The 27064-nt window shown below is 34.5% G+C and overlaps 2 long non-coding RNA genes across 2 annotated transcripts; both read right to left on the bottom strand.

Moving 5' to 3' along the window:
- Nucleotides 1-6881: 6881 nt before the first annotated feature.
- On the bottom strand, nucleotides 6882-9588 carry LOC128132586 (uncharacterized). Its single transcript, XR_008230681.1, has 2 exons — nucleotides 8771-9588; nucleotides 6882-7047 (listed from the first exon to the last, which is right to left on the bottom strand). It is a non-coding gene; the product is annotated as an uncharacterized LOC128132586 (long non-coding RNA).
- A 4394-nt stretch (nucleotides 9589-13982) lies between these two features.
- On the bottom strand, nucleotides 13983-16689 carry LOC128132585 (uncharacterized). Its single transcript, XR_008230680.1, has 2 exons — nucleotides 15872-16689; nucleotides 13983-14148 (listed from the first exon to the last, which is right to left on the bottom strand). It is a non-coding gene; the product is annotated as an uncharacterized LOC128132585 (long non-coding RNA).
- Nucleotides 16690-27064: the final 10375 nt, after the last annotated feature.

Genomic DNA, 27064 nt, shown 5'->3' with positions numbered 1-27064 from the left:
ACAGTAATGAATAGTTACATCTTCAATTTCGAGTCTTATTACACAATCTTCAAACACACTTTATTTTTAGAATGTAAAAGAGAGTTTAGAATGAGGTTGGAAAGAAATCACTTTGCATTCGAAAAATAAAATATAATTGGAGATGATCTTATAATTTGTTAATTGCGTAAATTTATAAAAAGTAAATTAATAATATATTAGTTGTCATTCTATATCAGTTTATATTATAAGTTTGTTGAACGATAAATAAAAAGACGCAATAAAAAGTTACGTTCACTGTTGTCAAACTTAAGCAAAGATTATTAACTACAAAAGAAAATTGTAGAATGGTAAATATGCAGACTCTTTATAATCTTACTTTTACTTCTACATATTTTTCAACGACATGAGTAGAACTTCTAACCACATAAAAGGTCACATTTCATAAAAATCTTGAGGTTCTTGATTTCACAGTTTAATTTAACCGATATACCAAAAGACTTGTAGCCCAGTGATATCACGTGCTATCCTCTTATTTTGAGATCGAGGATTCAAATCATGTGGAAGACATATATGGAATAAGTGTTTTTAGTTTAAGTATAAATTAGAATTGCAGATTCAAAAAAAATTAATTTGAGGGAGTATAATAATATAATTAATATGATTAAAGGATTTACTTATGTAACTTGATTCATAAAAATATACAAATATCAACCAAAGTAAAATAGTTCAACTCGTCTTTGAATAGTCTTTAGCCAATAAGTAATTTCTACATTTTCAAACATGTGTGTCAGAAATTCCTTTTCAATATATAATAGACTTGCGAGAAGGAAAAATCAACTTTTTGTAAAATGAAATCAAAATGGGGTCTCCCTTGGAATATATATATACATCACTAATGGAAAAAGCAAAAATCTTGATTCAAAGTTGATTGCGGAAATATATATATATATATATATATATATATATATATATATATATATATATATATATATATATATATATATATATATATATATAGGGTTAGGTTCATGTGAGACGGCCTAATTTTGTGAGACTGTGAGACACATTTTTTTATTTTTTTTAGTTAATTCAAGTTCCAAAAATAATATTTAAAAAAAGAATTTTTGGATTTTTCCATTTATTTTGCATTTTAAAATTATTTTTTAAAATATGTATAGTGTAATATTCTTTTAGATTATTTCACGTATTTTTCAAAAAAAAAAACGGGATTTTTTTTATTTTTATTTTTTTAGTTAATTCAAGTTCCGAAAATAATATTTAAAAAAATAATTTTTATAGTTTTCCATTTATTTTGCATTTTAAAATTATTTTTTAGAATATGTACAGTGTAATATTCTATTAGAATATTTCACGTATTTTTCAAAAAAAAAAAACCGGATTTTTTTTTATTTTTTATATTTTTTTTAGTTAATTCAAGTTCCGAAAATAATATTTAAAGAAATTTTTTTTGGAGTTTCCATTTATTTTGCATTTTAAAATTATTTTTAGATTTGGTCTCACGGTCTCACAAAATTAGAATGGTCTCAAATGAACCTGAACCTATATATATATATATATATATATATATATATATATATATATATATATATATATATATATATATATATATATACATATATATATATATATATATATATATATATATATATACTAGGTGTAAGACCCGTGTATTACACGGGTTGATTTAAAAAAAGATTAAACATTAAAGTGTAAACATATAATATTTTTTAATGTACAACTTTAAAATAAGAAAGCGAGAAATGTATTTATTGCAATTTAATATCATATATATGATATTTAATACTTTACCTATATAAGTATATGACTTTAATTTTAAAAAATGAAACAAACCAAAAACTGACAAGTAGATAATATTTATTTCAAAAACACCACAAAATGACAAGTGTCAAAACTAATGAAAGATTGACATGTGGCAAAAAAACATTCATTTATTAAGGAGTGTATATATATATATATATATATATATATATATATATATATATATATATATACACTTAGATTATTTTGTTTTTACTAACTATTGTGTGTCGGAATACACAGATCTAGACCAATGGATGAAATTAATCAATGGACATGATTTGAGAGTGTATGATATTACAATGGGTAACATATACCATATAATCACACAATTTTTAGCAAAATGTATTTTGGACAATTAACTACATTTATAAAAGGAAATTTTTGGATTTTTAGGGATAATTAATTCTCCTAATTTAAAAAGTCTGAATTTTTTTAATTAATTGAATTTTAATTATAACGTAATTTGTAAACATAACCGATTTTATTCTGTCGGAATATTTTTTTGTTAGAATGATGTTCTTTCACAAATTTATTCTAATAGAATATTATTGAAGAAAAACAAAATTCTTGAATCCGAGGTTGAAAAATAACAACATTTTAATATATTCTTATACATCCGAACTTAAATACAAATTCATAAATATTCTTACAGACTAAAAACCTTATACATTTTAATATAATTATACATATTCTAAAAGAATATCAACAAAAATGAATAAAATTCTTAAAAAATAACAACATTCTTAAATTGTGAGTATGATCAAACTTTATTCATTCTTCAAGTTATTCCTATTAGATCTTCAACGCATTCTTCTAACCATTCCTATCACAAATACAAATACAAAATCCAAGTACAAAAAAAAAAAACAAAACAAAACAAAAAACAAAAAACAAAACAAAACAAAAACAAAAAAAACAAAAAAAAAACTTATAATGGTAAAAAAACATGTTACTTACAATTAACTATCACTTTATATATTCTGTTAGCATACATAGAATATGACATAATACATAAAATATATTTTGGCAGAATACATAGATTTTATTCTGTCATAATACATAGAATACATTCAAAAGTATTGTATTTACTACTAATATAATTTAGATTCCAAATATACAATTACGAGGGGCAATAGAAATTGGAATTCAAAATCACAAATTGAACCAAAATAATACATAGACAAATTAATCACCTTTTTTAAACAATTACATAAAAGATGTGTTGCTAGTAATTCTAGCAGAATGCATACCAAAAGGTTAAATTCTTTAGATTTTCTTTCAGGCATTTCTACAAACACTTGTTAGGCATTATCATCAAACAAGCCAAAATTCATCTAAAACAATTAATGAAGTTAGAATAATAATGTGGGTGCTAGGTGTGTATCAACAAAGACCATGATCCTTATAAATAGACAAAGAAATCATCAAAAAAATGTTAAAAACCAATATGCGTATAACATATGCAATACAATCATGTAATCCTAAAACTGTAATGAAAAAAGATGAAGTCTTATATATAGGCATTTCATCTAACATTTAGTGGGCAGAAAAATTATGCAAAATCTCAAGAATGTTGGTTGAGTTGGACAATTCATTAAACACTTGGTGTGCAAAACTAAAATACTATTTCAAACAATAAACAATTGGTTGGTGCTATGTGTGTATCAGCAAACTAACATGGGAACGTCCAATTTGATTCTTTAAACAAAGATCAAAAGGGGCCACTGGCCTTACACGAAGGATTCCCAGTTGCTTGTAAATGTCTATTATCAGAATGGTGTAAGGCTCAATCGTACTAAGCTTCATGGTGCTATTTGAAACGTCAATGGATCTTCCCTTAACTACAACTGATTTGACACCAATAAAATAACCAAAAGAATCAGGATAACTGAGTAATGGAATATAAGAGAGAAGAATTTGAAGATCGACATCTGAGTTGGGAAGAAGATAATATGGCCTGTTCCCACTGAACATAACCCCATCAGCAGACAAGGATCTAGGAAAACATAAACCAAATGTTTTTGTGAAAGGTTGAAATTGATAAGCTGGAAATGTATACCGAGATGTGGAAAAAGCCATTACACCAGTAACATTTGCGGGGAATGACTTAAACATAGTTAGTAGAGCATATAATATTTTTGTCGTCGAAGGGGAGAGTCGTTGAAGGAAGAAAGAACCGTTGGAGGAAGATGCCAATGTTCTGTAGATGCAAATGAACGAAAGGGGTTATTTTTAGGGTTTTAAAATACTGATTTTCTTTTCTTAATTGTAGGATTAAGTTAAATGGCCTCATTAATTGTAAATACAAAAAACCAAAAATACCCTTATTTGATTTAATTAATTACTTAATATTTACTAATTTGTGATTGGTGCACACAATAGTTGCTAGAAACATTTGAACCTAGCTATATGTATATATATATATATATATATATATATATATATATATATATATATATATATATATATATATATATATATATCATCAAAAATAAAATAGAGATCTTGAGATTCAACATCAGCCACATATTTCACATATGTCAAACTAACCCTCCGGCGTACCGACATGACATACATGTTCTAATCATAAATAATTATATAGCACAGTCGTTCCTTTCTCCTCCGCCACCATCCCCACCAACACAACCGCCACCACCTCTGACACCATCCGACCCCACTACTGTCACATTCGTCACTTATATCACCGTCACCTCTGTCATCATCACCTCTTCTGCTAGCAACTGTGATAGTCATATATGATTACTCAATCTATGAATAGAGATATATTATAATCATTTATGATTAGGCATACCCCACTTATGCTGGTACGCTAGAGCGTTAGAGCGGCGAATGAGAAATATGTGCCTAAGGTTGAATCACAAGATCTCTAATATTTTTGAAATCTCAAGTGAACCGTCCCATATATATATATATATATATATATATATATATATATATATATATATATATATATATATATATATATATATATATATATATATATATATATATATATATATATATATATATATATAAGGTGAGGTTCAATAGAGAATCATTATTAATAAAGAACTTAGGAACCAATCGTTAGCGTCAAAATCTAAAATGACTAACGGTCAAGGGAAAAGGATGTACAATTATAGAGTGGACGTACAAACACCGGGTTATACCATAAAACTCACCTCTTTACCAAAAAAATTCACCTATTTTTTTCATTTAAAAAAAAAATCAGCCACGTTTTTTATCGAAAAAAGAAACGGAATATTCTGTTGTTCACGATTTTCTTCATCTTTCCAGAGAGATCCATATTGACATATAAAAAACAATATTTTTTTCGAAAAAAAACTTACTTCGTTTTGTTGTTTTTTGAATATCTAAGTTTAATTTTATAAAAAAAAAAAAAAACAATTATCCCAAAAATCTCAATTTTTCTCGATTAGTTCAGATTCACATTGTGAATCTAAACTATAAATATTTCTATTTTAACATTCACAATGTGAATCTGACTTACTATTATTCATATTGTGAATCTGCTCAGATTCACAATGAGCAGATTCGTAGTATGAATCTATACTGAAATTTCATTTTTTTTTTACATTAATATGAATCTATGTTTAAAGAGTACCAGAAAAAATATGAATTTTGATATATTATTAAATTTTTTGATAAAAAAATAGGCCTGAACTTTTCAAAAAACAAAGAAATGAAGTGGGTTTTTTTGAAAAAAAAAACATTTTTTGTATATCAATATGGATCTCTATGGAAAGAGGATGAAAAATCATGAACAATGGTATATTCAGAATTTTTTCGATAAAAATAGTTTAAAAAAATAAACGAAAACAAGTGGGTTTGTTATAATATGGTGTATATGCGTCCATTGTAAAAGTCTACAACCCTTTATTTTGTCGTTGATCGCTTTAAATATTGACGATTTAGATTGGTTCATTGATTAATAATGGTTCTCTATTGAACTTTTCCCCGATCTCGTTTCTACGCCCCCAACTCAATCCAGACAATGTCCTCGTGGCTGCCGACCACCGCTACCATCATCTCCATCGCCGGCCACTAACATCATTTGACCCTTCATTGTCGGTCGTCGTCGTCCAGTGCCAAGTAAGGTCGGTGATTGGGAAGATAAGTACAAGTTTGGATAGAGGTTTTATGTTCGATTTAGTTCCCACGCAGTTAAACAATGTCGAAGAAGCAGCTTCTTGGATCATCGAGAGCAAAGATGATAATAACAATAAGAAGAAAGGAGGATCAAAATCCAAAACGCAATCGGATTCTTCTTCGTCTTTGTTCACAGCAGACTGTCGATTGTCGATTGTGTCACTGGACGTGTTCTGTTTCACATTATTATCAAGCCTCCTTCCTCTAATGCTTCTCCGATGTCGATGAGTTCCGGATTTAAATTTTCTAAAAACTTGTGCCTCTTTTATGTTGATGAAATGGAGGCGCTTGCACAAAGGATTGTGCCTAATCCGATGCAATTGAGCTTCATAGTATCAGTTTGAGGTATGTCATTAACTTCTTCGATCCAATTGACTCCAATGCAAATTAGGGATTATTTAAAAAAATAACATGTAAAATTTGGTATATAGAACATTCTGTTGCACCTTTTAATGATCAATTTTTGTTGGTGCTAGTATCAAATCCGATTATTCAACCTAGATAAAACACTAGAAACTAGTTATTACGACATAGATAATCATACCGGATAAACATTGAATGACAAAAAATTTGAAGATGGATTTCCAAACTTATCAATACCTAATGCCCATGGAATCCAAGGAGAGCATGTAGCTTTTCTTGCATCATTTAGTTCACAAGAAATTGCAACATTTCCATGTGGTATTTGAAATAAGTTATTTATATATTTATTTTTTGTTTCTTTTTCATTGTTGGTTGCTATTGTTGTATGTGGCAGATTATTCTTGTCTTCGAGTTTATCAAGGAAAAGGACCCCAATTTGTTCTATCTTGTCACACCCCAAAACCACGAACGGCGGAAACGTTCTGGGGCGGAGGACGTCATATTCAGTATCATAACAGTTCATAGAAAGGAAAGTACACACCACCATATATATTAAAGTTTCCAAAATGTTTACATAATCGTATTCGTTACTTGTTCAAAAGATAAATACAAAAACATCCTTCAAAAGAAGTAATTAACGTCAGCACGTTAATCCCCAAAAGTTGATTTCCAAATCTGCTTAGCGGTTCCCTGAGAATACAAGTTATTTCAAAGAAAAAGTGTCAACAATTAAGTTGGTGAGTTCATAAGTAGTGTTTTGAGAAAATGTACGCCATTCGAAAGTTCGTGTATGTTTTCCAGAAAACGCACTGTTTCAAATGTAAGGAGTTATGATTTGTTGTGTTTTCCAAGAAAAACCCTTATTTTCTTATAAAAGTATGAAATGCATATGAATGTTCGTGTTATAAGTTGCAACTAATTGTACCGAGAAAATCCCTTATTTTCCTATTAGTTGTTTGGTTTGTATACAGGAAAAACCCTTATTTTCCTGACATAACTGGCAGTCTCTAAGACCGAAAATCGCAAGCAATCGACGTGCTCGAAAGGTGTGGCATAGTTTTATATAATAAAGCTATACGAAGATCGCATTTGTTAGATGAAGAATAGTTTTAATAGCTACTCTTTCATAAAAGCATAATACCATAATAATTGTATATCCGATGAGTTTTATAACCATACTAAACATAATATGCCTGTAGCGACGTTCTTCAGGCGTCGTAGCGTTATGACAACTGTCACCCCAAAAGACGGACTGTAGCTAACAGTCAGGGCGCGGGATCATGACTTCCCGTATAGATCTATACACATTTGACACGTTCTCCGAACGGGAGACTCTGGTTATAGACAGGACTTGTAGCGATACCTTTTATCAAAAAGGCAGTGTTTGAAGATGTACACGTCTCATGGATTCTCAACTAAGTCTGTATTAAAGTAGTAGTTTTGTATGCAAAGTTTATCCTTTTTCACAATGTTTGACAAAGCATAAATCATAAGTTTTTAGAATGTATAAAACGGTTTAGCAACGAAGAATACTTTGGAATTTCTAAATACTTTGTATAAATCTAGTGCATGCGAAGTATGACAAGAGTTTTCACATAGTAGTAATAAATCACAAGTGATTCATTTGATAAAAACGAGTAAAGTTAAATTTTTGATGTAGAAGACAAGTTTGTAAACAAAACATATATATGTATATGGTTATATATATGTATAAGTTTTAAAGGATGATTTGGCATGTTTCGTAATTGTTGTTCATATTCTTACGTTTTTATTAGAAACTTTGCATGAAATAATCCTTAAGTTTGATACTAAAGACCTTTTTGTACTTATTACTTTTGTAAAAATGGTCATTAAACATATTTAAATGATTGTGTTTTAACTTCCTTAATGTATAAACATTACTCAAAAATGTTAGAAGGTGTTAATAAATCTATAAACCACTTTTGACAGTTTTACCCTTTACTGTCCCTGTTTTTAGAAAACTCATAGAAAAATCATCGTAAGTCAAAAACTGAATCCGTCACCTCTGAGAGTTTATAAAATAAGTCTACTTTGCTCCTAATTTTTATTATGATTTTTAGTGGTCTCAAACTAGTGTGAAAATGAACATCTTCACAGACTGGTCCGAAATCACTTCTGAAATGACAGGCAGTTTTATAAAAATCGCCATAAATTGTAGAAAAATCGTATGAACGTGTGCGAGTAGTCATTAGAAAGGTATAAACTTGAACTATTTGCATATTGTACAGTTTTGAAAGATATTAAGTTTAAGATGGTCAAAACAGTCCGTGAACAGGACTCAACTTTTCTGTAGAAAGCTGTCATTTAAATTTGAGTTATGTTTAGTGTTCTAACTTGTATTCCCCCCCTTAAAACTTGAATAAAACATGAAAATGTAGGGGTATGAACTCACCTTATGTGAATACTTGAAGAATGGAAAGTTGAAGATGAACTTTTGGTTGTTGGTTTGATGCTCCAAAACAGCCACTCTTTTGGCTATGTTGCTGTCACGAAAATTTCACAGCAAAAGTGCAAGAAAAGGGTAGTTTACTCACTGTTTTGAATCAATAATTTTGAGTATCAAAACAAGTAACTTCCAGGGGTATTTGGTGGTAAAAATATCAAGCAAAAGGAAGGTGTAGATGGGTGAAATGGTGGCTGAAACACAAAAGGGACAGCAACCCTTTAGTTCATGGTTTTGATGGCTTTGGAAGGAAGTTCTTGTGCTTGAAAATGAGATGAAGGTTGAGAGTAATTACTTGGAGTATTGGCTGGTCAAATGAGGGTAAAATGAAGAGGAAATTTCGTGGTTATGAAGGAGGAAAGGGTGGAAGAGGATAAGGGGACAAAACCTAGACTAGCTTGTGATGGGATGTGAGTTTAAGTGATGTGATCTTGTCTAGCCACTTGCTTGGGTGGTTGCTTAGAGATAGAGTTAGTTAACTAACTAACTACTAGATATTTAGTTAGTTAGGAGTTCTAGGTAAGGAGAGGGAAGGTCTTAATCTTGAAAATTAGAAGAGGGATTAAGAAGCATTCTTAGTAAAATGTCTTAAGTGATTAAGCACTTATTAGTTAAGTTGGCACTTATCTCCACCAATTCTCTTATCTTAATTGATTTAGAAATCATATTCCTTACATGAAATCACTTTAGGTAATGACCCATAACTAGTTATTCACTAGATAATAATACATATGTATAAATACATACATGTATACTTAGTATAAAATAACAATGTAGTTTTTGTGTATTTGAACTTTAATGTTTATGTTTTATTCTTTTTATTCAAAAACACTTGGATACATTTTAATTATACCTTATAATAATTCATTTTATATTTTAATTTATTTAAATATAAAATTTATTGACCAATGTATAATTTCGTGACATTTAACCGGTTAACCATATCGTTAAACACGTTTTGTCACTTTGGTTCGTATATTTGTCGAATTTAGATCCTACACAACTATTAAGCACACGTTTTACATAGAACCTAACTTAATTATCAACTAGATACATGTTGTTACAAAAATTAAGTTTGTTGCGTTCAAATGATGTTATATGCTAATTTCACAAACCGGTGATGGTTCGTAGCCATACATCATAACGAAATTTATCAATAGCTACTTGTTTTATATTTCACAGTAACTTATTTAAATAAAAGAGGTTAAATTCCTTCAACCATTCTTAATAAAATACTCATATTGCTTAATAATCAAAAGATAGCATCGTACGATCGTTCCTATTTTTTTTTTTTTTTACCAATTGTTACATTCTCCCCCCGTTAAAAGAATTTCGCCCCGAAATTCAACTTGTAGACGGGATATCACTAAGCAATTGGGGGTGTTTTATTTATTTATTTATTTATTTATTTTTTTTTTGATTCGCGCGTTCCCTAGTGAATTCAGGTCCTCGCTTGGCGTTCCAACGGGCCTTCACTATGGGTATGCGGTTTTGTTTCGTCCTTTTGACCTCTTGATCCATGATTTCCACCGGTTCTTCGATGAAGTTTAGACTCCCGTTGATTTCAATTTCATCCAGTGGAATAACAAGAGTCTCATCAGACAAGATCTTCTTCCGATCCTGGGATGCCTTCAATCATTCACGGGTTTGAACAATCTTCTCTGTAGTTTCTCGTATGTTCTGGGGGCTGGTGAAAGTGTTGTTAGGAACTTGCCTATTAGCTATTTTTGTGTCACCTACCTCATCCCATCAAAGAGGTGATCTACACTTGCTTCTGCAGAGAGCTTCGAATGACGTGACCTTGATGTTAATGTAATAGTTGATGTTGTATAAGGATTCGATGAATGGTTCTTCCTCTTTGTCTTTCAGTTTGAGGGTGATAAAAAGGACTTCTTTAACGACTATTAAAAACACGAGGCGAATCGCCTGTCCCTTATCCAAAATGATAGACACTGGTATACTATGCAGTCTTGCAATTTTCTTTGTATATGCTCCTATTAGCTTTTCTATTTTTCTTTGTATCCTTGGTCGGTAAAAAGTGTGTGGGTTTGGTTGATTTGTCCGCGATCGCTCAAGTGGTAGCATGTCCATCCACTGTCCTGGGTAACTTGTCATGGAGTTCATGGTATGACTCATAACTGATTCACCTATCATCTCTTTGTGTTTATAAGTCGTATATAATTAAGATTGAAAAGACAATCGAATCGGTGATTCTATTCTAAGCCCACATCCAAACAAGGAAAAGGATTTAAAGCGGAATTACCAACCCTAAGTCCGTAGAATCTTAATTATATAGGGCTCCAATATATACACTTAGTAATCATAGATTCACTAGTATGGGTCCATAGTCTCTACTTGAGTGGGGTGATTAACTTGGGTGAGATGGCATTTACCCCAACCCTTTTCCGCAATTACTACACTTAGGTTGATTTTTGAACTCGGGTTACCGTATGGATGGTATTCCCAGGAGATCTTCTCGGAATATATCGAGAAGGTTACGGGCTTTTTCAACATCCATGATGTCTTTCTCTTCTTGTTTCTTATCCACAGCACAGGCTAGGACGGCGTGGTGCCTCCTGTGTAGGTACTTCTGAGTCTTGTTGCAAAAGGTGAGTCGGGGGATTGTGTCCGGTTTGTCGTTATAGACAACGAGGGCTCTATTACTGGATGGGTTTAGGCGAATGGACTTTTCGTAATATATGATATCGGTATGGTGAGGAAACTAACTAATACGTTGTTAAAATGAAAATGTCGTAAATTTTTATTGTGACCGGTTTTAGGATGATTTGAATGAATTGGTTGATTTAGTGTTAGAGTGCACCCTATGTACACGTCTCTAGTGCTTTTGATTATTCCAATTCTACTGTAAATATTTCGTTTAAGTTTTTGAGGTTTTTGGTTGAGAAATTGATTAAATCTACGACTCACAATACTCCTCTCCGCGTTGCTATTATATAGTATCCATGCATATGTGCTATCGGGAATGAACGTACCGGAATCTCAGCGGGGTCTATTACTGCTTTCCCACGCTCTGTTGCTAAAACACTTCCGATGCTCTTGACATCTTTGTTTTTAGTCTCCGGGAACTCCTTTATGAAATGCCCTACTTCTCCACATCTGTAGCAAGTCCGACTCATCCCAGCTTTTGTGTTCTGGTTGGTCTGTTGAGCCGGCACCCTACAGAACTTTGTGGTATGCCCCTTTTTCATTATAGTTCTTGCAATGCATTTCCCTGCACTTTCCTTTGTGATGAAAGCTACACTTGGTGCATTTTGGCAGGTTTCCAACATATGGTCTTGTTGGCACTGAGGTAGTAGGGATGGTGGTGGTATGGAATGTCACTGTTTGTTGTACAAGTTGAGGTATCGTGGATTGGTGAATAATAAAATCCAACCACTGAAAGAGACTTGGAAATGTCTCCGTATCTAACTTGCTATGGTCCAATGACTTAACTAAAGCAGGTTTCAGATAGACTCCAATGAGAGTATGATAAGAGTACTTGAATGATGGAAATGACACAAAAGTTAGCCGGCGGTCAATATCTTGGATATTTACGGCGTAAAGGTTCAGGAAAATGGCCTTGTAAAGGTCTTACATCATATACACAGGAGATAGTTCCTGACAGTATAAAGACCTAACTAAAGTACTTACGGTACAAGATAATTTCATAGAAAATGCCACATCAGGCATAGACAGAAGAATACGATTCCTCTTTTTGTAAGGGAAATAAAGTAAAGCGTCTACTACTGGTGACGGTAATTCCTTTGGTGAATTCTTAGTTCAACCAATTGACGTTCCATGTCAAGTAGGTGTCTCTATTACACCCTCTGGCGTACTTGGAGCTCTATGACTTTGGCTCGGGTTTTCAGCTAGTGTTTGCAGCAGGTTCTCATGGTTTCTTTATGATCTCTTGTGAGCATCTTCTAGATGAGTGGTGTGGAGGGTATTCATTCTTGCAACGGTGACAACTTCGGCAATCTGATGTTGGGCTGTCCTGCCTTGAATCTCATTTTGGGCCACTCTGCGGACCATGATTGGCAAGATTCTACCTGCTGAGCCCCCATTGCTCAGGTCGTAAAAGTTTCGGTCGCCAATAAATGGCATGGGCTGATCTTGTTCTTGGCTTCATGTTTCCAAGCATTCCACCGAATCAGGTGTCGGGCCATGAAGAGCTAGACGAGGGTTAGGAATTGGAATGGGAGTTGCTCGAGGTAGGTTCTCAACCTCTAGTTCGGGATTAGCATCGGCTGAAAGGTTTTCATCATGATGATCATCCAAAGGGATAGGATGATCATTCTCTGGTTCTTCTCCAAACTAACCAGCTATGACTTCATTCGGAAGATACTGGTTGTCAAGGGGATGGAGCCCAACTATGATTTCTATGCGAGAATTTAGGGTAAGTGGATAATTATTAGACGAACTATCTAGATAATTATTTAGAAAACCCTCATTAGTTACATCACTATTTGTGAAGTGCATACCAGCTATGTGTAATCTAAACAGGATAGACCTTCGAATAAGTGACCTTATTTCCAAATTCACACAGAATAGGGGTAAGGCAAAATTATCGCTGATTCTAAGTCTATAACATCCTAATTACATGTAGCCTTAGTGTATCCACTTAGCAACTATCAACTTAGTAATGAGGATCCCGTTTTAATTCTCAAGTATAAAGTACTTATAGTAACACCAAATACTCCTATAGTATTTTAATTTTAATGTTATGTTCTATTGTTCTCATTGTGGTAGGGTTGGTAAGATTTTAGCATTGTTGCGACTACACATTTAAACTTAGGCACATGCTAGTCAACCCTCGGATAATATAGGCGATCAGGCTATATCTTCCCAGTTTTGACCATATGTCTCTAAGCCCACTTGTGTTGCCCAACAATCGTAATTCTTTTGTACTGTCCTAGTGACACTGATTTTAGTATGAATGCAGCACGTATACTTACTTAAATATTTTATTATTTAAAGTATAAACTCTAAATCAGAGTATTTTTAATCCCATTGTATTTATAGTTAGTATATCTTTTATGGGTTGATATACTCAATTCACTATAAACAATGCTCTGATACCAATCTGTCACACCCCAAAACCACGAACGGCGGAAACGTTCTGGGGCGGAGGACGTCATATTCAGTATCATAACAGTTCATAGAAAGGAAAGTACACACCACCATATATATTAAAGTTTCCAAAATGTTTACATAATCGTATTCGTTACTTGTTCAAAAGATAAATACAAAAACATCCTTCAAAAGAAGTAATTAACGTCAGCACGTTAATCCCCAAAAGTTGATTTCCAAATCTGCTTAGCGGTTCCCTGAGAATACAAGTTATTTCAAAGAAAAAGTGTCAACAATTAAGTTGGTGAGTTCATAAGTAGTGTTTTGAGAAAATGTACGCCATTCGAAAGTTCGTGTATGTTTTCCAGAAAACGCACTGTTTCAAATGTAAGGAGTTATGATTTGTTGTGTTTTCCAAGAAAAACCCTTATTTTCTTATAAAAGTATGAAATGCATATGAATGTTCGTGTTATAAGTTGCAACTAATTGTACCGAGAAAATCCCTTATTTTCCTATTAGTTGTTTGGTTTGTATACAGGAAAAACCCTTATTTTCCTGACATAACTGGCAGTCTCTAAGACCGAAAATCGCAAGCAATCGACGTGCTCGAAAGGTGTGGCATAGTTTTATATAATAAAGCTATACGAAGATCGCATTTGTTAGATGAAGAATAGTTTTAATAGCTACTCTTTCATAAAAGCATAATACCATAATAATTGTATATCCGATGAGTTTTATAACCATACTAAACATAATATGCCTGTAGCGACGTTCTTCAGGCGTCGTAGCGTTATGACAACTGTCACCCCAAAAGGCGGACTGTAGCTAACAGTCAGGGCGCGGGATCATGACTTCCCGTATAGATCTATACACATTTGACACGTTCTCCGAACGGGAGACTCTGGTTATAGACAGGACTTGTAGCGATACCTTTTATCAAAAAGGCAGTGTTTGAAGATGTACACGTCTCATGGATTCTCAACTAAGTCTGTATTAAAGTAGTAGTTTTGTATGCAAAGTTTATCCTTTTTCACAATGTTTGACAAAGCATAAATCATAAGTTTTTAGAATGTATAAAACGGTTTAGCAACGAAGAATACTTTGGAATTTCTAAATACTTTGTATAAATCTAGTGCATGCGAAGTATGACAAGAGTTTTCACATAGTAGTAATAAATCACAAGTGATTCATTTGATAAAAACGAGTAAAGTTAAATTTTTGATGTAGAAGACAAGTTTGTAAACAAAACATATATATGTATATGGTTATATATATGTATAAGTTTTAAAGGATAATTTGGCATGTTTCGTAATTGTTGTTCATATTCTTACGTTTTTATTAGAAACTTTGCATGAAATAATCCTTAAGTTTGATACTAAAGACCTTTTTGTACTTATTACTTTTGTAAAAATGGTCATTAAACATATTTAAATGATTGTGTTTTAACTTCCTTAATGTATAAACATTACTCAAAAATGTTAGAAGGTGTTAATAAATCTATAAACCACTTTTGACAGTTTTACCCTTTACTGTCCCTGTTTTTAGAAAACTCATAGAAAAATCATCGTAAGTCAAAAACTGAATCCGTCACCTCTGAGAGTTTATAAAATAAGTCTACTTTGCTCCTAATTTTTATTATGATTTTTAGTGGTCTCAAACTAGTGTGAAAATGAACATCTTCACAGACTGGTCCGAAATCACTTCTGAAATGACAGGCAGTTTTATAAAAATCGCCATAAATTGTAGAAAAATCGTATGAACGTGTGCGAGTAGTCATTAGAAAGGTATAAACTTGAACTATTTGCATATTGTACAGTTTTGAAAGATATTAAGTTTAAGATGGTCAAAACAGTCCGTGAACAGGACTCAACTTTTCTGTAGAAAGCTGTCATTTAAATTTGAGTTATGTTTAGTGTTCTAACTTGTATTCCCCCCCTTAAAACTTGAATAAAACATGAAAATGTAGGGGTATGAACTCACCTTATGTGAATACTTGAAGAATGGAAAGTTGAAGATGAACTTTTGGTTGTTGGTTTGATGCTCCAAAACAGCCACTCTTTTGGCTATGTTGCTGTCACGAAAATTTCACAGCAAAAGTGCAAGAAAAGGGTAGTTTACTCACTGTTTTGAATCAATAATTTTGAGTATCAAAACAAGTAACTTCCAGGGGTATTTGGTGGTAAAAATATCAAGCAAAAGGAAGGTGTAGATGGGTGAAATGGTGGCTGAAACACAAAAGGGACAGCAACCCTTTAGTTCATGGTTTTGATGGCTTTGGAAGGAAGTTCTTGTGCTTGAAAATGAGATGAAGGTTGAGAGTAATTACTTGGAGTATTGGCTGGTCAAATGAGGGTAAAATGAAGAGGAAATTTCGTGGTTATGAAGGAGGAAAGGGTGGAAGAGGATAAGGGGACAAAACCTAGACTAGCTTGTGATGGGATGTGAGTTTAAGTGATGTGATCTTGTCTAGCCACTTGCTTGGGTGGTTGCTTAGAGATAGAGTTAGTTAACTAACTAACTACTAGATATTTAGTTAGTTAGGAGTTCTAGGTAAGGAGAGGGAAGGTCTTAATCTTGAAAATTAGAAGAGGGATTAAGAAGCATTCTTAGTAAAATGTCTTAAGTGATTAAGCACTTATTAGTTAAGTTGGCACTTATCTCCACCAATTCTCTTATCTTAATTGATTTAGAAATCATATTCCTTACATGAAATCACTTTAGGTAATGACCCATAACTAGTTATTCACTAGATAATAATACATATGTATAAATACATACATGTATACTTAGTATAAAATAACAATGTAGTTTTTGTGTATTTGAACTTTAATGTTTATGTTTTATTCTTTTTATTCAAAAACACTTGGATACATTTTAATTATACCTTATAATAATTCATTTTATATTTTAATTTATTTAAATATAAAATTTATTGACCAATGTATAATTTCGTGACATTTAACCGGTTAACCATATCGTTAAACACGTTTTGTCACTTTGGTTCGTATATTTGTCGAATTTAGATCCTACACAACTATTAAGCACACGTTTTACATAGAACCTAACTTAATTATCAACTAGATACATGTTGTTACAAAAATTAAGTTTGTTGCGTTCAAATGATGTTATATGCTAATTTCACAAACCGGTGATGGTTCGTAGCCATACATCATAACGAAATTTATCAATAGCTACTTGTTTTATATTTCACAGTAACTTATTTAAATAAAAGAGGTTAAATTCCTTCAACCATTCTTAATAAAATACTCATATTGCTTAATAATCAAAAGATAGCATCGTACGATCGTTCCTATTTTTTTTTTTTTTTACCAATTGTTACATATCTTAAGGTACTCTCTTTTTTCAATTATAGTAACTTTTTATGGTTTTCTTTTCCTGTAATAGGCAATTACAAGATCCATGTCTTAAGTTACGGATGGACACGTCTATTTTGTCAGTTGGTATGTAGTGTTTTCTATCAGAATGTTTGTTATAAATGTATTCCATCAGAATGTGTTTATATGTATATAAATAATTTGTTAGTTATAATATTCTAATTCTAAACAAATTGGTTCGCTTGTTCAGGATTCTTAAAGAAGATCAAGTCATGTGGACTTTTTCTATTATGGTTGGAATCAAATGACATTGCAAAAATAATTTTTCTCAAGTGTATTTTGTATTTGAAAAGAAGATCAAATGTATTTTCGATTCTGAAAGAAGATTTAAGTGTATTTTGGATTCCGGTAGAAGATGAAGTCGTTACAAGAAGAAGATGATGATTCTTACAACAATTTCAAGAATGTTCTAGTGATAATCAACAATTTCAGAATAAATGTAATTAATATTCATAGTTGTATTCTTTAAGAATGAATGTAATAACTGATTTTAGTAGTATTGATAACATTAGAATAAAATGTTTTTTTTCAAGATAACCATAATCAAATTCTATTATAATGTCCAAATTAATAGAATTATTATCCAAAAAGAGAAAATCAAACTTTTAAGTTAAAAGAACTAGTTATTCCATAAAATCTGCAATTTTCCTTTTTTAAATTGGTGTTAGTTAGTCTAAAATACCCTTATTATGAAATTACATGTTATTTTTCAATTATCTTTAATTCAATCTTATTTATTAATCATTTTCTTAAAATAAATAAAATGATTGGTCTACATGCAATCAATCCTACATCCATACAATAAATAGTTATAATACAATAACCTAAGCCAATATATATATATATATATATATATATATATATATATATATATATATATATATATATATATATATATATATTGTTAGGTGCATTTCATGTACCCATTTTGTAGTTTTATTTCATAAAAGTACATTGCATATTGGCTTAAACTCATGCATTTTGCATGTTTTTCGGGATTTTTCATAAGACAATTTCATTCAAATACTTTTGTGATATTTCAGGGACTTTTGGAGGTAGGATATTGTTGGAGGAGGTAAATAAAAGTTGTGGACAAAATTTCAGGACTTGCGGAGCACCGAGGAGCAAGATATCAAAGAAATGAAGATTTTGGCTTTACATAGATTTACACGGTCGTGTAAATGCAAGCCTTGCGTTTACGCGGGCCATGTAAACGTAGATTTCTGCGCAGTATATTTTTGCGTTTACGCTGGCCATGTAAACGTAAACGTGGGTTTTAAAGCAGTTTTTCACCATTCTTAAAGGGGGGAACCGACTTTTTACTTAGGGGGGTCGACTTTTGGAGTGGAGAAGGCGAATTTCTTGAGGATTTTGAAGTTTATTAACACTTGGAAACATTTGATTTCATTTTGTAAGAACTTTAATTTCATTTTCTAGATTTGTGATCTTGTTCTAGTCATGAGTGGCTAGAACCCTAGATTCTCCAACTTTATGTCTTGACTTCTAGTTGTGATTTCAATCATATGACTTGATGTTTTCTTTCAATTTTCTATCTAGTGAATTTGATTTTGTTTCAATTGAATGTTTGATTCTAATTGTGATTCTTATTGGCCATTTGAATTAGGGTTAGATCATTCAAGTTATCTAATTGCAAAATCCGTAATTGTTTTGTAAATTGGACTAGGTAACAAGCACTAAACTGATTTCTATTGAATGAATTTAGTGTAAATCTTATTCACACATTCTTATGCTCCCGAGCTTATGAGGAGTATTGAGTGTTGTTGGGAACATTCACATAAAGTTTAATGCAATCTTTCAACCTAATTATAAGAGCTTGTTTAGATTAGATTGGTAAGGTTAGGATTAATGAAAGAGTTTATTTTGGTTAATCAGTGTGGTGAATGGGAGGTGCTAGATCTTGTTAGCATTTCCATGTACCAATTTAGATAGAATTGAACAAATATCATTTCATCCTTGGAATCACATTGCTAATTTGTCTTGCATGGAGTTGGAGTCCTAACAAATCTTGAATCTACTTCATTAAATCAATCATTTACTTATTGCTTTATTCTATAGTTTAAATCATTGCTTATAAATTCCCCCCATTTTATGACCATTTCTGTACCTTACGCAAAAAGGTATAAAAACTTGTCACGTGTCTCTGTGGATCGACCCTACTTACCTTGTACTACATTATTAGTGCATAGTAGTAGTGTTTAAGGAGTCATTTGTACCCTTTATTTGTTGGGTTTGACACGCTCAACAAATTGGCGCCGTTGTCGGGGACACGGTGTTACTAATTATTTATGTCAAGATTTTTGTGAGCAGGTTCATCTCTATCAAAAAAAAAAAGAAAAAAAAACAAAAAGTGTCACTCATAATTGAATACCCCTTACATTGAAGACCAACTTTCTGAGCTAGCTTAGTTAGTTATGATGATTGGAAATGACCAAAGTCCGCAACCTACACCTATTCCATGTGATTTTTACACTCAAAATGGACATCATTCCAACATGTGTCCATATTTACAAGGGGAATGGGAAGAAGTGCAGGAAAGAGGAAACGACTACTGTTCAAACCAATGGAGTTATGATCAACCTCAACATAGTCAATGGTGGGAAAGCAACCAAGCTTGGGGAGACAACCAATTCCAAAACCCATACCAAGCTTGGGGAAATGACCAATACCAACTAACTCCACAGTTCCAACAACCATACTCTCCACCTCCCCAACAAACTGAAACTTCAAGCATGTCCTTGGAAGAAATTGTCAAAAGCATAGCCACTACTACCCAAATATTCCAAGAAACAACCAAAGTTAGCCTCAAAAGCTTAGAGCAACAAATTGCACAACTTAATCAATATGTGAGTATAATGGAAGCTCAAGGCAGATTACCATTACAAACTGAAGAGGACACAAGGCATATTGTTTCTACCGTTACCTTGAACGATAGGAAATTTTTTGATGATCCAAGATTGCAATTTGAAGACGAGGAAGAAGAGGAAAAAGTAGAAGTGGAGAAGGATGTCAAAGAATCTATAGAGGAGGTGTTGGAGGTTGAGTCACCCATTACCAATGAGAAACTTCTTTCACTGGTAGACCAACCACAAGAGTCGGGAATGAAAAATCTGCCAAACCTTCAAAGGACATGTATCTCAAGAAAGAAGATACCCAACCGGTCACCAACCCGACCACCGTATCAAAGAAGGAAGAGTTGATGACCTTACAGGACAAGTACAAAAAAAGGGTTGGTTGGACGCTTATGGACATTAAGGGTCTAAGTCCAGTATGGTTCCCACGCAAAAAGAAAGTCAAGTATAAGATAAGTGTTCCATTGAAGGAAGTGGCGAGAAGGTTGATGTATTTGAGAGCCCCATATACTTAGATTGATGCATATTCAGGTGCTATGTCGAGCCAACGACTTTAAACAAGGGCGGCTAACCGGGAGGCAACCCGGGGGTATTTTTGTCCTTCCTTTAAAACTTTTTAGTCCTTGGTAAATTTCAATTTTTTTATGTCCCAAATGGTGTTAACTTATTTTTTATGCCTAGAAAATGAATCTCCGGCTCCAAAAATACTTCACATATAGCTTAGGGAGGATGAAGAGGAGATTCATACCACAATTGCGAGGCTCCAAGAACGATTCGGTAAATTCGTTCCATATCTTTAACCGTTCATATTTTACTTAAGTTTCAATGAGTGTGCATTTGTGACTGTTTTGGACCCATTCCCAACCAGCTACCATCCTCCACCATCCGACTATTAATAGGCCGACTATGCCTCTCTCCAAGCATCGAGGAAGATGCTATATTTTAAGCTTGGGGAGGGGCATCAATCCATGCATAAATCTCGTTGCATGTACGTTGCATGTAGTTTTGTACATATTGCATTAATTTTCATTTCATTTTCTTTTTCATTTTTTTTCTGCATGGAAAATTTTTCAAAAACTAAAAAGATTTTCTTCTATTCTAATTTTTATTATTATTATTTTTTTTTTGCATTTTGCATCTAAATTTTTGCATTACATTCAAAAAAAAAAATTGATCCAATCCCAAGCAACCAAATTTTCTCAAAACAGTTGAGATGGTAAGTGAGTTGTGTGCCTTGAGATTTAACCTGCTCTTTTTATTGAAAATTTGAAAGCAAGTTAATCACACATGAGCACATCTCCCGAAGCTACTTGTGCAAAACAGAAAATGAGAAGATTGTCAACACTGGAGCATAACAGCAGGTATGAGTCGATTCTTTAGGACATATGACCGGTCTTATGAGTAGTAATGCTCAATTGAACTTAAAATGCCAAATTCAAAAGTTCATAAAAAGAACACAAAATCTCAATGTTCCGAGCCTTCCAACGCTCTAAAAAGTCATTTCTACTCATTCCCTTTTCTATACCTTGCTTGGGGACATAGCTTCCAACTATACATACGGGTCTTTGCATGTTGACATTTAGTCCCCCGAAAAATGTCTAGAAGTCCCTCACGGTAATAGACCGTGAGATGTCCGACAATAGAAAAGTCAAGGACGAAAATATAAAGAAATAGGCCTAGAAAATAAATTAATAAGAGTGTTATATGTTATCTTATTTATATGAATAATAATAATAATAATAATAATAATAATAATAATAATAATAATAATAATAATAATAATAAATATATATATATTATTAAGTTAATCTGTGACCTTTGGGACTCGAACAAGTAAACTCTGAGGGGTGTTTTACACCTAATTGCCTAAAGCAAAATTGTTTGGGACTGATTAAGTTGAAAATTCGCGACACGGGTTCCATAGAAAGTCATGAACTTAATAACCAAATAAAGCTAATATGTGGCCTTTGAGGTTCGGGCAAGTAAACCCGAGGGATCCTTTTAAATCTAGCACACTAAGGTCATTTGATTTGGATGTGTTGGTTGGAAGCCCGTTACACGGATTTCAAAGAAAGCCATGAGCTTTATTTGTAAAAAAAATGTAATTAGGAAGCTTGTATATAGTTGTGTTTATAGTTTAATTGAATATTATGTTTAGGAAAAATATTTGGCTGCCAAAAGATTCCCTTGGACTTGGATTTGAACTTATGACATTGGGACTGAATGTTAATTACTTTGACTGGAGTAAGTGGTTTGAATCTTGTAACCAATTTGGGTAAATATTAGGGAATTTTTAGAAAAGATTTTTCAGAAAAAGATTGTTGTTGATCAACAAATAGCTGGGGTCGATCATTGTTATAATTTGTGAAACAAAGATGATTGAGCATGTTTTGTCACATATAATTTCACGAGAATAAGACCATAATTTGTTCTATTAATTGACTTGCTAATATTGAGAGGGAACAAGTGTGGTGATCTTTGATTCTGTTGAGTTGTATTAGGGAGTGGCTAAGGTCTTATTTCTATTGTTATATAATATTTTGAGACTAAAGCCAAGTTGACTCAATGCGTGACAGGTATATTCTCAACTATGATACAAAACAGGGTTAATTGGTTTGGATATATTTTTTCATGTTTGTTTTGATTTCTTGCATCAAGTTTCAAAAAAAAAGTTTAAATTTGATTTTCTTTTCTTCACTTTTATTTTATTTTCTCCGGTTTAAATTTTCTTGTTCTTTCTTGCGGACAAGAAAGGTTTAAGCTTGGGGAGATTTGTTAGGTGCATTTCATGTACCTATTTTGTAGCTTTATTTCATAAAAGTACATTGCATATAGGATTAAACTCATGCATTTTGCATGTTTTTCGGGATTTTTCATGAGGCAATTTCATTCAAATACTTTTGTGATATTTCAGGGACTTTTGGAGGTAGGATATTGTTGGAGGAGGTAAATAAAAGTTGCGGACAAAATTTCAGGACTTGCGGAGCACCGAGGAGCAAGATATCAAAGAAATGAAGATTTTGGCTTTACAGAGATTTACACGGCCGTGTAAATGCAAGCCTTGCGTTTACGCGGTATAGCACCTGGTTCCTGGTATGTACTCCTTGTGATTAATATTTTAATTTTATGCAGTTTTCCCTTGGACTCGGCGAGTTGAAGGACCAACTCGCCGAGTAGAAGCGGGATAAGGCACGGGGTTTGAACTTTGTACTCGGCGAGTAGACCCTATTTGGAAAAACCCTAATCCGGGCATTTGCACCCTATTTAAACACTCTAACTTGGCCTCCTTAGTCCCTAACACTTCTAGAGAACTGTAGAAAGAAACCCTAGCCCCCATATTGTTCTTGAGGGTGATTTTGGCCTTGTGGAGAAGGTTTGGAGCTTAGAGGAAGGAAGAGGAGGTTGAAGTGTGCAAGGAGGGGAGGTAGATTCAGAATCTACACTGTGAGAAGCTTCCATTCAGGTAGAAAAGTTCTTACCTTAATCATTAGTTCATTAGATCCCCTTTTTGTCCCAAATTAGTGGTTTCAAGCCCTAAAACCTCAAATTCCATGTATTGATGCTTTAAGTTCTGAAAGGACTTCAAATTGGGATCTTATGGACGTCCTAGAAGTATAAAGTCTCTGTGGTTGGAGTTATTGAGGTCCCTATTGAGTGTATGACCCCTTAAAGAGCTTGGAATTGCCTTCTTGAGCTTATAGGGCCATGCATACACGTAAAGTTTGCAACTTTACATGATAAGCATGCCCTAGGAGCATAGATCTATGGGTTAGAAGCGTTTCATGTCTTAGTTTTGGTCTGTATGGGAAGTGGTTCGAAGGGACTCAGCGAGTCCCAAAGTGGAACTCGACGAGTTCTATAAGGATGGTCTTAGACTCGACGAGTTGGATGAACAACTTGGCGAGTCCAGTCAACTGGGAGTTGACCTTGACCAAGGAGTTGACCATGGACCAAGGATGGGTCAGTCAATTGACCTAAGGATATTTATGAGTGGCTAATTTATGTTTATGGGTTTGTAGCCGGAGGATTACCGGTGCAGCAGCCAGATGTCTAGCAGTCGGACTTTCGGTAGCTACTCTTCGATGTGAGTGTCCTTCCAGTAGTAACGGGTATAAGGCACCAAGGCCGGCCCAAATACATGATATGTTAGTGTCGGAGTGTGGGCAGAGCCCGTATCTCATGGTTGAGTTTGATTATGATATATGCCAGTATGATAGAATTGTCTATACTCGTTGTCTGTGTGATACTTGTATGTTATGGTTAGCAGCTGAGTGTGGGAGAGGCCCGTATCTCTCTGATAGTGGAGTATGGGCGAGGCCTGTATCTCTCGGATAAGGGAGTGTGGGCGAGGCCCGTATCTCCCAGCTAGCGGAGTGTGGGCGAGGCCCGTATCTTCATGAGTGTGGGCGAGGCCCGTATCTCCTAGTTGTTCATTGTATGTTTGTATGGTATGAGGTATTATGGGGGAACTCACTAAGCTTCGTGCTTACAGTTTTCAGTTTTGGTTTCAGGTACCTCTTCTTCGAAGGGGAAGAAGTTGGCGCGGTAGCGGCCCATCACACACATGCCTCGTTTTTTGCACTATGAGATCTTCCTGGGGATTTGTACTCTGACATTATTATGTTTATGAAAATGTTTTCCAGATATGTGATATCTTTTATGAAATGTTATGATCGGTGAACGTTTTTATTTCTAATGCTTTACTAAGTATATGTTTTTAAAATGAAATTTTTGGCTCGTATTTTTGGGACGTTACAAGTTGGTATCAAAGCCTTGGTTTGAGGGATTCGGACACACCTTCGGGGGTGTCTAAACTCAAATCGAGGGATTAAAAGATTTTAAGGAAGAAAATGTTTTCTAAAAGCTAAGTAAAGAGTTTTAAGAAGGAACAAAGTGTGTGATGTGCGCGATCGGCCGAGCTCAAGTAAGTATTCCCCAAAGTAACCATACAAGCTTATGTTATGTTTATCAGTTTCAGTAGAATAGCATGCTAGAATAGGACTAAGGATCTAGGAGCGATGCCTTATGTGCCTGCTTTATGTGTCTCAGTGTATGAAAAAAAAATTGCATGCTAGAATTGAGTAGACAGCAGTAGGATAGCCTGACTAGGTTATGCCTGATAGTATGAGCTTAGCATCGTATGCTAGTACAGTTCCTATTATGAGGATAGAGTTGCTTGAGATTGTTTCCTTTTTGTCCGAATGTTGTTGCTTTGTGCTATGGGGCCTTGAGTGATGGGATTTAGCTGTTAGGTGAATACGTTAAAGTCACAGGTGATCGGGGTTGAATAATCTCAGAGTGTTGGATTCGACCCTATTGCGTAGCCCTTGTTTGAATCCTAACCGTGGTAGGGATGAGTCCCTTACTCAAAGGATTATCCGAGCCTCATTGCATGTGATTGTATTAAGCTAATGGCTAATTGGCATTACAAAGAGACCTTCAGTAGCTAAGGACTGGGTTGGGTGGAGTCAGAGGTTTCCTAGGGTAAGCCTAGGATGAGTATAGCAGTGATCAGTGATAGTGAAAGGGACCTGGTGGAGTCAAGGCAGTCCTTGGAGAAGGTACGAATAGATGTGGAAGGTAGTATGGGCCCGTACTACTGAAAGCAGAGGATCCGTACCCGAACCAAGGAAGGCCAAGATAAGACCAAGGAACTTGTAGTAGCTGTGATCCCTCCAGAGGTATCAGTACCGCTAACAATTATTATTTATGTATTTCAGAATGGTGGTACTACGCTCGAGGCCAGCAGTTGGCAGTACAGGAGAGGGATCAGGTTCGGGATCATGTTCCGAGACAGTAGATGAGAGGCTACGTGAGTTCATCGCGTCAGAGATCACCAGAGGCATCCTTGATTCGACTCCCATCATTTTCGGGTCGATCAAGGAAGGGATAGTTGAGCTGATGGAGGACCGCCTTAGGGTGTTCAGGAGTGACATGGCATCTGGCCAGTCCAGATCTCGCACACTGTCCTTTAAGGACTTCAGGGGCAGTGGTGCATCAGATTTCCATGGGGCGAAGGACCCCATTGTTGCCAGACGATGGATAGCAGACATTGAGTCCGCACAGCTGACCAACTTCTGCCCCGAAGGGTCGAAGGTGAGATATGCAGCAAGATGTTTACAAGACCGAGATAGAGATTGGTGGGAGTCCGTCGATGACTCAATGGGAGCCTCAGCTATTGAGGCTCTGACCTGGTCGGACTTTGTGACAAGGTTCAGGGCAGAGTTTGCACCAGCTGTCGAGCTTCAACAGCTGGCCAGAGAGTTTTTAGACATGAGGCAGACTACGGAGACTGTGGCGGAGATCACCGCCTAGTTCCGGGAGAGAGCATTGCTGGTGCCCCAGTATGCGGGAGATGAGGATATGAGGAGGACCCGCTATCATGACATGCTACGGGCTGACATCCGGGAGCATGTTAGCTTTTCAGCTTGCCCTACCCTAGAGTCCATGATTGCCAGGGCGAGGGAAAGGGAGATTGATTTGGAGCACATTCGAAAGAGAAAGGCAGAGACGGGACAGGTGGTTGGGGCTTCGGGGAAGAAGCCCAAGGGATCAGATGGTAGGCCGAAAGACCAAGGAGGGTCGGGCCGCTGCGGAAAATGTGGCAGGTCGCATGAGGGAGCATGTAGATTGGGATCATTAGGCTGCTACAAGTGCTGCAAGGTGGGGCACTTTAGCAGGGATTGTACTGCCCTTGTCTCGGTCGTTCAGACATCTGAGTTGCTGTGTTTCCACTACAACCAGAGGGGCCACAAGAGGGCCAATTGCCCCTATTTGACAGCATCGGCGCCGATTATGGCTCCGGCTCCAGCTACCCTGCGGATTACAGATGACCGGCAGGGCAAGGCAGAGGCTCCAGTGGTGAGGAGTCGGGCGTTTCAGTTGACGACAGAGGAGGCATGCGCCGC

The sequence above is a fragment of the Lactuca sativa genome, chromosome 3 (assembly GCF_002870075.4).
Source record: "Lactuca sativa cultivar Salinas chromosome 3, Lsat_Salinas_v11, whole genome shotgun sequence".
Taxonomy (NCBI): domain Eukaryota; kingdom Viridiplantae; phylum Streptophyta; class Magnoliopsida; order Asterales; family Asteraceae; genus Lactuca; species Lactuca sativa.
This window is presented reverse-complemented; position numbering and strand designations above follow the sequence as displayed.